The 14,309-nt window shown below is 53.0% G+C and overlaps 1 protein-coding gene across 2 annotated transcripts in view; it reads left to right on the top strand.

The window, feature by feature from the left end:
• Positions 1 to 14,309, top strand: part of ST3GAL1 (ST3 beta-galactoside alpha-2,3-sialyltransferase 1) — a 95,601-nt gene that overhangs the window by 9,238 nt on the left and 72,054 nt on the right. For both annotated transcript variants that reach the window (XM_042924146.1, XM_042924147.1), the window contains exon 2: positions 8,364 to 8,498. The gene's annotated coding sequence lies outside the window, so the exon portion shown is untranslated. The remainder of the gene's footprint in view (positions 1 to 8,363; positions 8,499 to 14,309) is intronic.

The following is a 14,309-nucleotide window of genomic DNA, read 5'->3' as shown; positions in this document are numbered from 1 at the left end:
CATTTGGTGCTGGCTGGATGGGTTTATTGAGCTAACCTTGATAGACTTGCCGGATTTTTCTGCCTCCGTGTCGGACCCTGTGTTGCTGATGGCAAGCACCCTTCCTTCCGGTTGTACTCATACATCGAATTCTGAGATCCCCATGGTGCCTGGGGATTGAGGAAGGTCTGGGAGCCCGCGGGGGTCGGAGACAGGGCTGTGAGCAGCAGGAAGGCTTAATTAATATGAAGCTTGTCACCAGGCATGCAGACCCACCCAGCTCCCCAGGCAGGTGTCTTTGAGCGACCTGCTCCAACTAAAATGATTAGTAGAAGTTGCTGTTGCAACACTGGAAAATTCCCTTTTAATAACATCTTCACAATGGAGAGAAAGGTCTGCTGTTGTTCTCCTGCCTCGAAAACACCGTTAATCCTACCACCTGGTGGAGAGTCTGATGAATAAAGACCTTTGCTTGGGAAACGTACCAGCGGCCACAAACAAGAATGTCCTTGTGGGGGGTATTCCTGGTTGTTGCTAAAGCAAAATCTTAGATTTGGGACCTCAGTCTTCCGGCAAAAAAAGGAAAGTAAAATGAAAAAGGGAGATTAGAAGCCAGCGAGGTCGTGCTCCCCCACCTACCAGAAATTTCCAATGAAAATCACGCCTTTCAGAGTGGTTTGAAGAATTGGTTCCGACATAGTTTTTCTGTCTCCTGCTAGTTTTTCTGTCTCTACCTATGACAGGGAACAAACTGAACTAAGCAAAAACGATCTGTGAACTCTAGGATCATAAAAACTAAACTGATGTCTCTACCAGGCCAAACGTCCGAAGAAGGTGAAAAAATTTACTGGCCCCGGACACAGCTTTGAACAGCAGAATATCTCCGCATCGTTGGGAATCTGCCCTGGGGTGAAGTAAAGGAGGTTTCTCCTTTTCTCTGAGCAGGAGCCACAGTGTCAGAAGCTGTGACGGGATCTGGAGCCAGGGGGGTGGAGAGGGAGGAAGGTGTGTTTGAGTAGATTGAATGATAACACATTACAGACGGTGCACGTTTATAGAGCATGAAACAAGAAGGAGCTGTAAAATGCCAGCATTTGCAAAGAGGCTTAGCAGTGCCCTTGTTTAACCTTCCCCTATTCCAAGATTTCAATTATTCATCTACTGAGTCATTCATTGATTCGCTCAATAAAAATACTGGCTCTGCCGCGTCTTAGCTGTGTGACCTTGAGCGAGTTGCCTAACCTCTCTGTGCCTCCATTCCTCATCGATAAAATATGGGGAATAGTACCCACCTCCCAGTAGGTACTAAACGAGCACTAAATGAGTTGGCACTTAGTGTTTAGAAGGTGCCCTGCAGAGTGCCCACTCCAAGTGCTTGCTAAGTGTGTGCTTTGGTCGTCATGATCCCTGTTCCAAGTGTAGAAACCCCTTGCACGGTGTCCCGGGAATTGTTTCCTCCCTTCCACTCTCCCCTGTGGTGGTTCTGCGTCTGCTTGAACACCGCTAGCGATAGGCGAGATCCGTGCCCCACGCAGTGACCCTTTGCTCTCTGGTCACCTCTGTGGATTAGGAAGCTCTTTGCCACACAGACCTTCCAGCCGTGGAGGGCTTCCTGGAGGAGGTGATAGGGTGCAGCTCTGGGGCTGTCCGAATTTAAGGCTGAGAAGTGGTCTGGGCTTATGAAGCTTGGGGGTGGCACTGGACCCTGGAGGCACCTAAGACTTTGACGTGACATTTTAGATATTCCCTGCCCCCTACTTTACAGCTAAGCAGACAGAGGGCCAACCTGTGTGATTCCTCAGCCCGTTAGCGGGCAAAGCCGGGGCGAGAAGCCAGCCCGCAGTTCACAGCTGCCAAGTCCTGCCTTTACCGCTGGGTTTCTGCCCGACTTGGGAAGCTCGGGGTGTCCTAGAGAGCGAGCCTCCCTTGTCCTCCCCAGGCCAGCAGCCAGGGACCCCAGCGGCCGGGTCTCCTACGTGACCCCCTGCACCAAGCCCTCTCTGCTGCTCTGTTGGCACAGTGCTTACACCGCAGCCTCCCAGACCACCCCTGCCCACGGGCTCCTGTAGACCTCCCTCTGAGCAAGGCTGGGTTGCATTTTGTGGATTCTGGCGGCCGTCTGCCCTTTTATCCCTCCGGAGTTTCTGCTCAGGAAATACCGCGTTCTGGACATTTCGGGCTCATTTAACGTTCTAACCAGGGCTCTGCGGTCATTATAGTTATCAGTGTTTTGACAGTTGGGAAAGCTGAGGTTCATTAAAGTTGGCCGTTGGGCCTGAGGTCCCCCAGGTTGAGTCGAGCGGGGTTGGGGGGACCTGTTACACCCCCCCCCCATCTCGCGTCACCAGATCCTGCTGTGACACGCCCACGTGGCAGACACACCCACGTTTCCTGGGTCCAGTGTGTCTGGTCTGACCACCCGCACTCACACACCCCTGCCCACCTGCCCCCCCACCTCCCTTCCCTTCCTTTTGTTCTGAAGAATCAGATAAGAGGCCAAAAGAACAAAGCCCCCCCCCCCTCCCCCCCACTTCACCAAGCCACATTTCAAAGGGCTATAAATAGGACGGTTAATGGTGGCATTCAGCTCGGACAGACTCTGAGTGACGCCAGCCCTGTCCTCTGGCTCAAGGTTTCCATGGTCAGCACAACTTCGCTTTCTTCACTTCCTTCCCTTTTTCTTTCTCCCTCCCCCCCACCCCGCCCTCCTTCTTTCCCCTCGTCCACAAACTGTTGTTCAAAAGTACATAGTTGTGCCTCCCTAATTAGGCTGCGATTGCCTGGAAAACAGACACAGGCATCTTCTTTCACAATCCCTCCTAGATCTGAGCGCGATTCTGGGCAGTACAGAGAAGCCGGGAGGCCCAGAGGAGGCTGCTAGGCCTCCAGCGTCGGTCTCCCTGCTCTGAAGGCGAATTCAGGTTCCCCAGCGAGGAAGGCCGAGGGGACACCTCCGGGAAGGCCTGGGGCCGGAGGGGGCGGCGAGGGCCAGGAGAACACGGGCTCCGGGGCAGAGTGTGGGGGACACCGTTTGTCATCTCTGAGACTGGGGCAGGTGACTTCCATGTCCGAGCCTCAGTCTTCCCACTGGTGCTCTGTGGCCGCACCACCCATCTTCCTGGCTGGGAGTTGGGCTCGACAGAACAAGAGAGGAGGGGGCATGGGGGAAAGCCCCAGAGAACAGACAGTCTTCAAGCTGGAAGACGGTGGGATCTGGTGACAGTGGCAGTGAGGGTGGAGACAGCCAGGGCCCAGGGGACTTCATGGAGGAACCCTGAGACGGAAGCAGGGCACCCCCTCCCTTCGTGTGCTTTGAGGAAGCGGGTTGTAAGAGAGGAAAATGGCAAGGTTGCGGTTTGGGGGTTCTGAGCAACCTTCAGTTCATAGTGAGGTACGACCGAGGTTTCTTTACCTGCTTCTAGAAAGAGGCGTAGCCAGACCTGCGTTGTTGGAAAACCAACAGACTGAGGCTCGGGCCGGTGGGAGGGAGTGACGGCCAGCCGTGTTTGGGGTGTTTGCCTCGGGTGAGAAGTTCCCACGTCTTTATTTCTCTGGGCTTGGAGAACAGACTGCATTCGGTGCTGGGAACCAGAAGCTGAAGCCGCTGCAGAGCTGGGAGCCACCGATGATGTTAGGGAGCCCAGAGCGGAGGTGCAGGCCAGTGAGCCGCCCCAGCCCTCCCCCCCAACTTACACATCTGTGGGGTGTGAGGTGGGGAGACGACCTTCTAGAGCCCAGCTGGGCCAGAAGGCGAGGAGACGGGTCTGTGTACGAGGTGACCCTGACTTTGAATTGCACCTCTGCCCCTTGCCTAACCTGCGGCCTTGGGCAAACGACCTCAGAGCGTCAGTTTCCACGTCTTTGAAACGGGGGTCAGCCTGCCCCCGGCCACCAGAGGACTGCTGCGCAGACCGAATGAAATCATGCACACAGGCTGCTCAGCCCGCTGCTGGCCTCATGTCCACATCCATCCATTCGCTGTCGGTAATCATAACGTCTCCCCGAAGCTGCCAGACCAGCGCCTGGCCTCCGAATTCAGAAATCCACTCGGTCGGAGAAACCGCCCCCAGCTGAAGCCCTGTCAGAGGGGGAGGGGACGCATGAGAGGACAGCCCTCCCAGGACAAGCGTGTGTACTTCCTGCCGGGTACAGTGCCCTTCCTGCCAGCCCGCCAGGCCGGGGCCGGCTTCCTCAGCCCCTGGGCCGCGAGAGGGCAGACACGGCTGCCTCAGGAAGGGGCCGCTCAACTCCTCTACCCTGGAGCCGGCCCAGGCACCTGTGGCTCCCCTGCCCTGCACCCTGCTCCCAGCTGGCCAGCAGCCCTGCTCTGGGTACCCGGCTCCTACTCCAGGCGTTTCTGGGTCATCTCACTGCCCAGCTTCTGATCCGTCCCTGCACCTGCCTACATCTGGGACACCCGTCCCCGTGGCAGACAGATCTGCCCGTCTCTGTGGTCATCTCACTCTCCACGGTCGTGATCATCGTGTTCCGGACAGGAACTCGGATTAAGAAACCACCCACTTGTGCACTGACAGGCTCCCCCCTGGGGTGCAGGGTGGCGCGGCTGCCGGCTGTGTGCCCGCACCCCTCCCCACTGGGTGGGCTCCTCACTGGCAGAACCCAAGAGTGTCCTGTGGTCCCTGCCAGGGCCGAGCAGCGAGCTCGACGGGCGCACCCGAGGCTCAGTGAGCGCCGTCGTGAACTACGCCGTGCTAGGCAGGGTAGGAATTGGTTTATCACTCGGCCTCCAGTCTTGACTGCGACCTTGAACGAGTTGCTTAGCCTCTTCAAGCCGCCAGGTACTCATCCGCAAAATGATGCAAAAATAGTTCACATGACATCCTTGTGAAGATTAGCAGAGCGTTGGAGAACAAAGGGCTTAGTTTGGGAAAGTGCCCGTGAGCCATCACAAGTGGTCTCGGAGGCTCTCGCTACTGCGAGTTTTACTTCATTGCCGTTGTTGTTAAAGTGATTTCACGTTGGTTTTTATCCGCTTGTTTCGCAGTAGAGCCTTGCAAAGTAGTGGAAGCAGGTGCGGTGTCCGTTTTACTAAGGAGCAAACTAAGGCTCAGAGAAAGGCCGTTTGTCTACAGTCACGCAGCCTGGCTTGACCGGCCTCTCCTGGTCTGTCGGCACCTCCGGCAGTAAGGCAGATTATTTTGGAGTATGACATGGCCACCGGCCTCTGGGAACAGACTCCTGTACCTTCAAAGGGCAGCAATATTACTCAGCCGGGTCCAGTGTTCACGGTTATCTGGATCATCACTTCTCACGTGGAGGAGAAAGCCGTGATTTATTAAGCGAACCGGCCGCGCTCCTCCAGGGGTGATGCAGAGTTTTGCCTCCAGCCCCCTCCCCTGCTCCCCAAAGAAACAAAATCAGAGAACAAAACCCCCTGACAAGATGTATCGTGTTCTATTGCATGATGGGAAGGAACGTCAAAAAGAACGTCAGGGGGCTCGCCGATGGTGATGCTCTGTTAGGGGTAAAGGAGGAATGACTTATGGGCCCTCATCTCCCACGTAGCAGATAGAGTTGGTGGACGTGTTTCTTGCTTCCAGATCTCCTGGTTTAAACCCAGCAGTTGGCGTCTGAGGGCCTGGGCCGGGAGCGGCTACCAGTTGGATGGATAGAAATGAAAGGGCGAAGGCCCGGGAGAGGAAGGGTAGGGAAGCACGTGGAAGGGTAGGGAAGCACGTGGAACGTAGGGAGATGCAGGAGGGCAGGGTGCCGCGGGAAGAGAACCACCTCGGAAGAGGTTTTCGGGGCGCGTGTTGACAAGCAAAGGCCAGGAGAATCTCCGTGCATAATAGCTAGGCTGCTCCCTAGGACCAGCAGGTGCAGAGTGGGGTAGTTACCTTCTCTGCGCGCTTAGCCCCCCAGTTGTGCGCCAGGAGCTGAGAAACGGAGGCCACGGAAGGTGGGCGACACCTGGGGGACAGCTGTAGTTTGGAAAAGCCCCGCAGTTGCAAGCTTGCCAGGTCGGGGCCAGGAATCCCGCGCAAACGAATGAAGGTAAGCACAGCAAGCCGCGGGTGCCCGACGGCAAGGTGGCTAACCCAGCTTGGAGTGTGGAAAGGAGTACGTTAAAGAAAACATCTCGGACGGGTGACACGTGAATGTTTCTGTTCGTTCTCTCACTCAGGAAACAGGAACTGACTTTGTCCCACGCGGTAAGCCGCGTGCCAGGTGGTGGTGACGGAGTGACATGTAGCACGGGCACACCTGTGACCCCAGGGAGTTATCAGGCCAGTGGCGCATGCTGTTTGGGAGCACAGGGAATTCTGGGCAGTGGCGGGGACCGGCCTTGTCGAGGCGGCCGGCAAAGCTGTCCCTGGGAAAGGCCGTCGATACTGAAATCTAAAGAGTGTGTGGACAGCACAGAGGGAAAGAGGACGGTGCCAGCTGGTGATGGGAGGGAGGAAGGTCGGGGTTGCAATTTACACGGATCCCTCCGGGGGCCGCCAAGAGCAGGGAAAGGCATCAGAGGAGGTGGGAAAGGCAGGTCCAGCCAGGAGGCTGGGGCGGTGAGCAGCTCACCTTAATTCTTCTTTCAGACAACAGGGGCTGAAAAGAAAGTTCCATCCCGGGTGCTTGCATTTGCTGTGACACTGAGCCCCAACTGCTGTGGCTCAGGCCACTTGGCGTGTCGTCTGTGGCCACATCCCGCCCCCTCGGCGAGCTCCAAATAGAATCTATTTATTGTCAACACCAGGCGCCTTTAGACAAATCGTGGGTCGGTCTGTAACTAAATCCTGTTGACCTTACATCTAAAATAGCTCCTTGAACCTCCCATATCTCCTTTATCCCACAGCCCTGCCTTAGTTCTGGCCCTCCTCCTCTCTGGGCAATCACCCACACAGGCCGATCTTTCGTTTTATTATCGTGAGGATTAAAAGAAAAAAAAAATGAAACCCAAGTTAGTTAACATATAGTGTAATAGTGACTTCAGGAGTAGAGTTCAGTGATTGATCTCTCACATATAGCAACCCCAGTGTTCATCCCAACAAGTGCCCTCCTCAATGCCCATCCCCCATTGACCTGTCTTTCTAAGTTGCAAGTTGATCGTGTTTTATCACCATTGCCGGCAGCGTAAAGCTTACTTGGTGATTGCATCGGTGAGCTTTCCCTGCCTAACAGGCAGCTCCAAACCTTAGTGCCTTAAACAGCAAACACTTGTTATCTCTCCTGAATCTGTGGGTTGATTGGACGCTCCTTGTGGTCCCCGCAGCTTGGCTGGGACTCAGTGGGGTGGTCCACGCACTGGGCAGGGAGGGGGGGGGGGCAGCCGGGCTGGCTGGGATGCCTGGAGCCTCTCCCATGGTGTTTGTCCTCCTCCAGGGGACCAGCTCAGGGGCCAGTGTGGCCCCAGAGTGATTCCTAGCAGCGAGGAAGGGGAAGTTTTGGGCACAAGCGCCTTTGAAGCTTTTTGTCTTTTGTTATTGGCTCACTGGCTAAAGCAAGTTACATGGCCAAGTTCGGATTCAGAGGGTGGAGAAGTGGACCTCAGTTCACGTGGGGAGAGGGAGCAAAACCACTCTGCAAAGGAGCGTGCGTACACAGTGGCCAGAGAAAATGGGAGGGGCCGTTACCGTACGCACCTGTCCTGGCGGCTACGATGAGGACAGTAGAACCAGACAGAATGGGGGTGTCCCCTTGGGGGCCGCTCTCTACCCCTCACTGCCTTTGTCATCTTGCTCAGGGTTGCTCACAGGAGCTCTCCCAGCTCCAGCTGCCCATCCATTGAATGGGAATGATCCTGGAGACCACCCCAGGGATTTCGTGAGACAACGTGTGGTCGGTACATCTCTCAGTGCTTGGGGCACAGTAAGAACTCAACTGTGGGTCTCTGTTCTTACTCAAGGGTGAGGCCTTCCCAAACCATCTCCCACCCGGCCTCCCTGGTGCATCCTAGCCCTGATCTCACATACATTTTTCTTTTCTCATCTTCCTCAGAGACCCTTTCCCCAACCCTTTTCTTTTTGCCAAAAGGCGTTTCACTTGAGCAAGGAGCAGCTAAAACGATCCATCTGGCCTCCTACTGGGCTGGTCATTTCTCCCTTCGCTCTGCCAAATATCATTCACGTCCTTGTATCGTGTTGCCATGAGATGCTTATTTATTTTTCTGTCCTCTCCACCAGCCTGAGCTTCTTAAAGGCGTGAACTATGGTTTACTCACCTTTCTGTTTCTGGTGCTTGGCTGTGTGCACTGAACGGGATAGGTGTTTCTTTCAAAAAAAATACTTGACGCATAAATCACTGGGTGGGTGTGTGGGGCATTGGGCGAATGCCTTTTAATCGTCCTGAGTCATTTTCAAAAGACCACGAATGAGCAAAATGTCAAAAGTGACTTCAACTTTTCTCCTCTTCCTCTTCCCTTCCAGTTGGGACCGTTTTCAGACTCCACCTTTCTGACCTGGAAATGCCAGAAGTGACTATCATCGCCAGGGGCTGTGGCGAGCAAACGTTTTGAGCTTTGTGGCCAGGACCGGAAGTGGACAGTCCCTGGGCATACTTAGGTAAATGACTGCCCTCTTCCCCTTGCACGAGTGAGAGGTATTGTCTTTTCTGGTTTCTTCCGTAGAATAATCTTGAGTCGCGGAGGAGAGATGTCTTGTCTTGATCTCTTTATAATTTGGCCTGCCCTCCCCGGGGACATTCCGTTAAGAGGGAAGGCTTTCTCCTAAAGGGAAAAATGTAGGACCGTTAGGATATCAAGTGACCTCTTTTTCTTGAAAGGAAAGCCTTCTGTGTTTTCATTAAGCAAGTACTTAAAAACCGGATTGGGAACAGCCTCGTATGACCAATGCCTGCCATCTCAAAGAAGGTCTGGAATGATGCTGTGCTGGAGTGAGCATCAGCAAACAACTATGACCCACAGGACAAAACTGGCCTGGCCATTTTTTATAAATAAAGTTTTATTGGTACCCAGCCACACTCCTCTGTTCAAGTATGTCTGTGGTTGCTGTCACAGCACACCAGCAGTGGTGACAGAGGCTGTGTGGCCTGAGAGCCTGAAATATTTAGTCTGGTCCTTAATGGAAAAAGCCTGCCAGGCCCTGGACTAGAGTTAAGCTGTCCGCAGGTAGCCACTCCATATACAGCTATTTAAATGTTCATTCATTAAAATTAAACAAAATTAAAAATTCAGCCCTCACTCAACACTCACCACATTTCAAGTGCCACATGTCACCACATGTGACCCACGGCTACCATTTTGGACCGTGCACATTGAGAACGTTTCCATCAGTGAGGAAGGCGGGCTTGGGGAAACTTTGATCGCCCTGCCCTGGGCTGTCTCTCTTCGATCTGCCAGTGTTTAACTCAGCTTGGATATCATGGCAACCACTGTGGAAGAAGGAAGGTGGGTGCATGTATTTGTGCGTGTGTGGCTGTTCTATATGATTATTGGTGAGGACATCTATATCTGTGTCTACCTGCCTGTCTATAAACATGGAATTGCTTTTAAAATTTCTTTGGACAGCCAACCTGTGATTGCTGTATATAATTCCATGTAAAAACTAAGCCGCTTGGACCTTAGGATTTATTGGTTTTATATATACAAATAGGTCGATACAAATAGGAGCCTTTCTATGGTCGTAGGAAGGTCAGACACAGTATGGGGTCTCCTGAAAAGGGGAAGAAGCAATGGCCATAGTGTCTCCATAGGCTGAAGATAGGGGCAAGGGAGGTGAGAAACGAAGAGAGGAGGAAAATGAGCTAAAGGTATGATTTCTGTGAGTCTTGAGAGAATGAGGAGTGATGGGGACAAAAGATGATAGGGAAAGGACTGTGGGTTTACTTTTAAAGAACGTGTTACACACATTAATGATGATTGGGACCTTGTCACATCCCAGAAATGGTCTGAGCACAGAAGACCCTTGGGGAGAAGCTTGGACTTGGCAATAGTCCCGCCATCTTGGATGGGTCAGGACTGGGGGTATAATAGGAGGTTCCTCTTATTGAATAAGGCAGTGCAGTGCAGAATAAGAGGCCCAGTCACTGAGATGCCCAGTGTTTACGGATGGGTCTGAAGAGGGAACAGAGAAGAAACTCTAGGTATCCAGGAGGTCTATGGGCAAAGGCCCTAGGTTGTGTCTTTAGGAGCTGGGCTTAGTCGACCTTGGGTTGCCCAGGAACTAGCAAGAACAAAGCAGAGATTCGGACGATGGCAAAAGATTGAACTGATATGTGTCCGTACGTGTAGATCTGAATGGGCCCTACCTCTCTTCTCTTGGTTGGTCTTCAAACTCAGCACCGTTGCAGGTGAGGGCTGGAAGCACCTGAAACGGGTGTTTCCATAATGGACCTTCAGACGATGGAGTTGAATGCAGATATGAAGTAGTTAGAAGTCACAGTAAGAAAAGGTATTGAGTGTTGTGTAGTTAGTATCAAGCACGTCAGGGATAACAGGGGTGATGGTGATGATACTGACAGTGATAATATCATCTATCCATTTTCAGCTTATTATGTGCTGGGTACACTGTTCTGGTAACAACGATATTATAAGAGCTTCAGATTATTGTGCTAAGCACTATATTCACTTTTTCTCAGTATGTGAACCCAGGGTATTCTTTTCAATTGATTTTTTTTCAATTACTTTGTCTTGATATAATTGCAAATTTACAGATAAGTTGCAAAAAACAGCCCCCCAAAATTCCCGGGGACCATTCACTCGGATTCCTTAAGTGTTAACATTTTATTATTTTTGTTCTAGCCTTTCCTCTCTCCATTTTTTCCTAAAATCAGAAAATTCTTACAATGACGATACAACTAAGGCAGAAACTTAACATTGATTTGTTACTATTATCTGATCCTTAGACCTTATTCAGATTTCAGCAGTTGCCCTCTGCGAGGTCCTTCATAGCAAAAAGAAGCCCATGTGGTATGTGTCCTTCTTGGAAAACTTCCTTAGCCTTACATTTCGTGACATTTTTGACACGTTCAAGCCAATTATTTTTCGGACTCTCCCTCAGTGTTTGATGCTGCCTCGTGATCCGATTTAGATTTTATGCTTTTGCCAGGCATCCCACAGGCATCCCACAGGGTGTCCTGAACGCCTCACATTGGAAGGCTGATGCTGGGCTGTCCCATTCCTGCATTGTTGGCTTTATCAGTTGGTTAAGGATGGAATCAGCAGTTGGTCAAGGAGCCTTGGATCCTTTCGGTGGAGAATGGCATCTAGAAATATCCTCTGGTCACAAGATGTGTCCATTGCTACTGAGGTGGCATTGCCTCTAGGCCCTCTGAGCAGGCAGAGCTGAGAAATGGGCAGTGTGTGTGTGTGTGTGTGTGTGTGTGTGTGTGCATGTGTATACATATACATTTGTCATACATATACACACATCCGTATTTATAGACATGTGTATACACATCTGTATATACACCCGTGTACGTCATATGTATGTGAATATCCATACATAGGTACATCATCGAGATCGTTTCTAAATCAACTGATGTATTAAAAACACCACGAGCGCACACGGGAGATGCTGGCTACAACGTTCTTGATACCCACATCTGTCTTCCTGACGCTGAACAGTCACCCAGGCCCAGTGCCAATACCACAGACCATCCCATTTATTAAACTATGGATCAGGCCCTGTTCCAAACTCTTCCCTTACCGTGACCACTCATAACAGCCCAGTGGCCCAAGTACGGATGAGGAAACGAGAAAGGAGAATTAACTTACGCAAAGCGACACGGCTGCTAAATGTGGCAAGTTTACAGCGGGCGCCTGTTTGCCTGTTGGCACTGGACCAGATGGCCTGGGGAGACCCCGCTGCCTCGGATGAAAAGCCGAGCCAAAGGCGGGGCAAGTGTTCGTCCCCGTGGATCCAAGACCGCTGACACCCAGAGCAGCAGGAAGGCGACAGCACGGTGGTGGTCACTTCCTTCACTCCCCAGGAAATGTTTACAGGCGGCGTCCCTGATGGAGTCGCGAAACACACAACAGGGTGTGCAGAGATGCACATGGGGCGCAGGAGCGTGCAGCCGTGGGGGACTGTGTATGTGCGCACGAGCGTTTTCGTGGGGGGAGGGGTGTTGTGTGGCTGCTCTCCCGGGCTTGCAAAGACCTTGATCAGGTTGAGGGTGTGAATGCGGAAGTCGGCGTCTCCGGGGGAGAGGGCATTTCCTGTCTTGCAGTGGGGGTATTCCTGGCCCAGTTGCTTAAGCTCAGAGGCTTTTGTATCCCTAGCTCCCAGCAGGACGATGGTAGGTTGTGAATTTGACGAATGCTAGTGTCAATAGCGTGTGCGTTAACGACGATTCCTGAGCCCTTTCTATGTGCCGGGCACTGTCCTGGGCAGACAAAGGGAGCTCACGTCCTGGCAGAGAGTGGGGAAGAGGAAGAGACTGGCAGTAAGCAGGCACCTAACCATGCGGGCGGCAGGGCGGGGGGACAGGTGGGGACGAGTGTAGGATGCTGGTCCAGGAGGAGCTGTCGGTGGAACCCAGTGACACCGCCCAGAGGAGAGCACAACAGTGGAGGTGAGGAGGCCCCCGATCGGAGGACCCACGGGGACTCCTCCCTGGCGTTCGCTCTGGAAAGCCAGGCCCGTTTGCTCCAGTGTATCTTTTCAGGCTCGAAGAGCCATGTAAGTGGGCATTATCCCTCAGGACTCAAGCATTTCCTCCAAAAACATAAATGTTATCAGCGGGCCCAGAGGCGGACTGGAGGCGAAGGCAGCCTCACTAAATAAGAGGCAGTGTTGGTGGTCAGAGATACGGACAGCAGTGAGACCCAGATGGAATTTCTATTGCTGATAACCTTTAAGAGAAGAGCAAGGGTTGGGGAACAGGGGCTGTTCCCCTGGAAGAGAGGAGACCCGGGGGCCCCGGCTTTGAGCATCTGAAGACTGGCCAGCACCTTGTACCCGACGATTTTAAGGAGGGCGTCCTAGCGGAGTGAGTAGAATTAGCAGGGAGGTTTCGGTTCAGGCTGTGTTTTTCCTTCTCACCCATGCGTTCGTTCGTTCATGCACACATTGATTGATTGATTCATTCATTCATTCATGCAGCAGACGCTCTGGGTCCCTGGCACTGTGCCAAGCAGCCAGCCTGGGTGACGGGTGGGGAGGGAGGACAAAAGGGGAAGACAAGAGCTCTGTCCCTTGAGATATTAATACTTTCATGGGAGAAGCAGACAAATGAACAAGTCAAGAGTGTGCGCACTTTCAGTTCTGAGTGTGGGGAGGCCTGAAGCTAAAACAATTTGGGAGTTCTCTTTGAGAAATAACGATACGAATTATGAGTTTCAAGTGAAAGACAAGCCCCAGCTAAGTGGGGTGCTGCCAGGGGCTGGGGCTTAAGCTTCCCGGGGCCGGGACCTCCTGCGGCGTGGGTGAGAGTGCTCTCTCTCCCGGGGTACCCGGAGCACAGGGGGTGCCTTACAGCAGGAGGCTGGACAGAGCTCGGCAGAAAGGCTGGCTCCTTAGGTCCCCCAAGCCCTTGTTCTTGGGCTAATCCGTTAGGGCTAAAGACCTTTCTCTTCTTAGACTTTCAAAGGCAATTTCCTTGCCGTCTACAAGGGATCTGTCTACCTTATGATCCCACTTCCAGAACTGTTTTCTAAGGAATCACCTGAACTTCGCGAGTATAAGTGCTGACAGACTGTTTGCCAGAAGGTCTGACTGCGGGTCACGTGCTCTCCTAAGAGCCCTGCGCATTGACACATTTAACCCCCCACAGCCACCCTGGGGGCTCCCTGCTCTGTTTCACCAGAGATGGGACCAGACCGAGGCACAGAGTGGCTAGGTAACTTAACCGCGGATGCACAGCTGTCAGCAGGTGCGGGAGCTGGGCTTTCAAGCCACGTGGTCGGCCTCTGGAGCCCAGTCCGCTTGCTGTGGTGCCCGTCCATCCATGATCCTCGCTGCCTGATTCCTTTATAGCAGCGCATCAGAGACAGCCCGAGTGGCCAAGGTTAGGAGAAGGGGCCAAAGTACGGTCCCAGAACTCGTGGATTGTGGATTGATCCACACAAGGAGCTTTAGCGACAGACACATCACAGGGCTTGATTGCAGGTGCGGAGGTGGAACACAGAGAAAACGAGAGTAGACGTTAACTGCGTGTTAACAGTGCTTGAAACTCCCTCTCAGCTTCCCCCCCACCACCCCCCGCCCTTCCTGGACAGGCTCATTCGCAGGTAGTTTCTGAGTGCCCGACACTGGAGACGCAGCGGTAAGGAGCTGAGACCTGGTTTCTGCTCTCATGCCGCTTACAGGGCAGGCTTCTGCGCTCTCCCTCTGCTCGCACTTGTTCCCAGCACCTTGCACGGCGTATCTTCCCGCAGCCCCCATAGATCCCTCACTGGTCCTGGTGCCCTT

The sequence above is a fragment of the Panthera leo genome, chromosome F2, assembly GCF_018350215.1.
Source record: "Panthera leo isolate Ple1 chromosome F2, P.leo_Ple1_pat1.1, whole genome shotgun sequence".
Taxonomy (NCBI): Eukaryota; Metazoa; Chordata; class Mammalia; order Carnivora; family Felidae; genus Panthera; species Panthera leo.
This window is presented reverse-complemented; position numbering and strand designations above follow the sequence as displayed.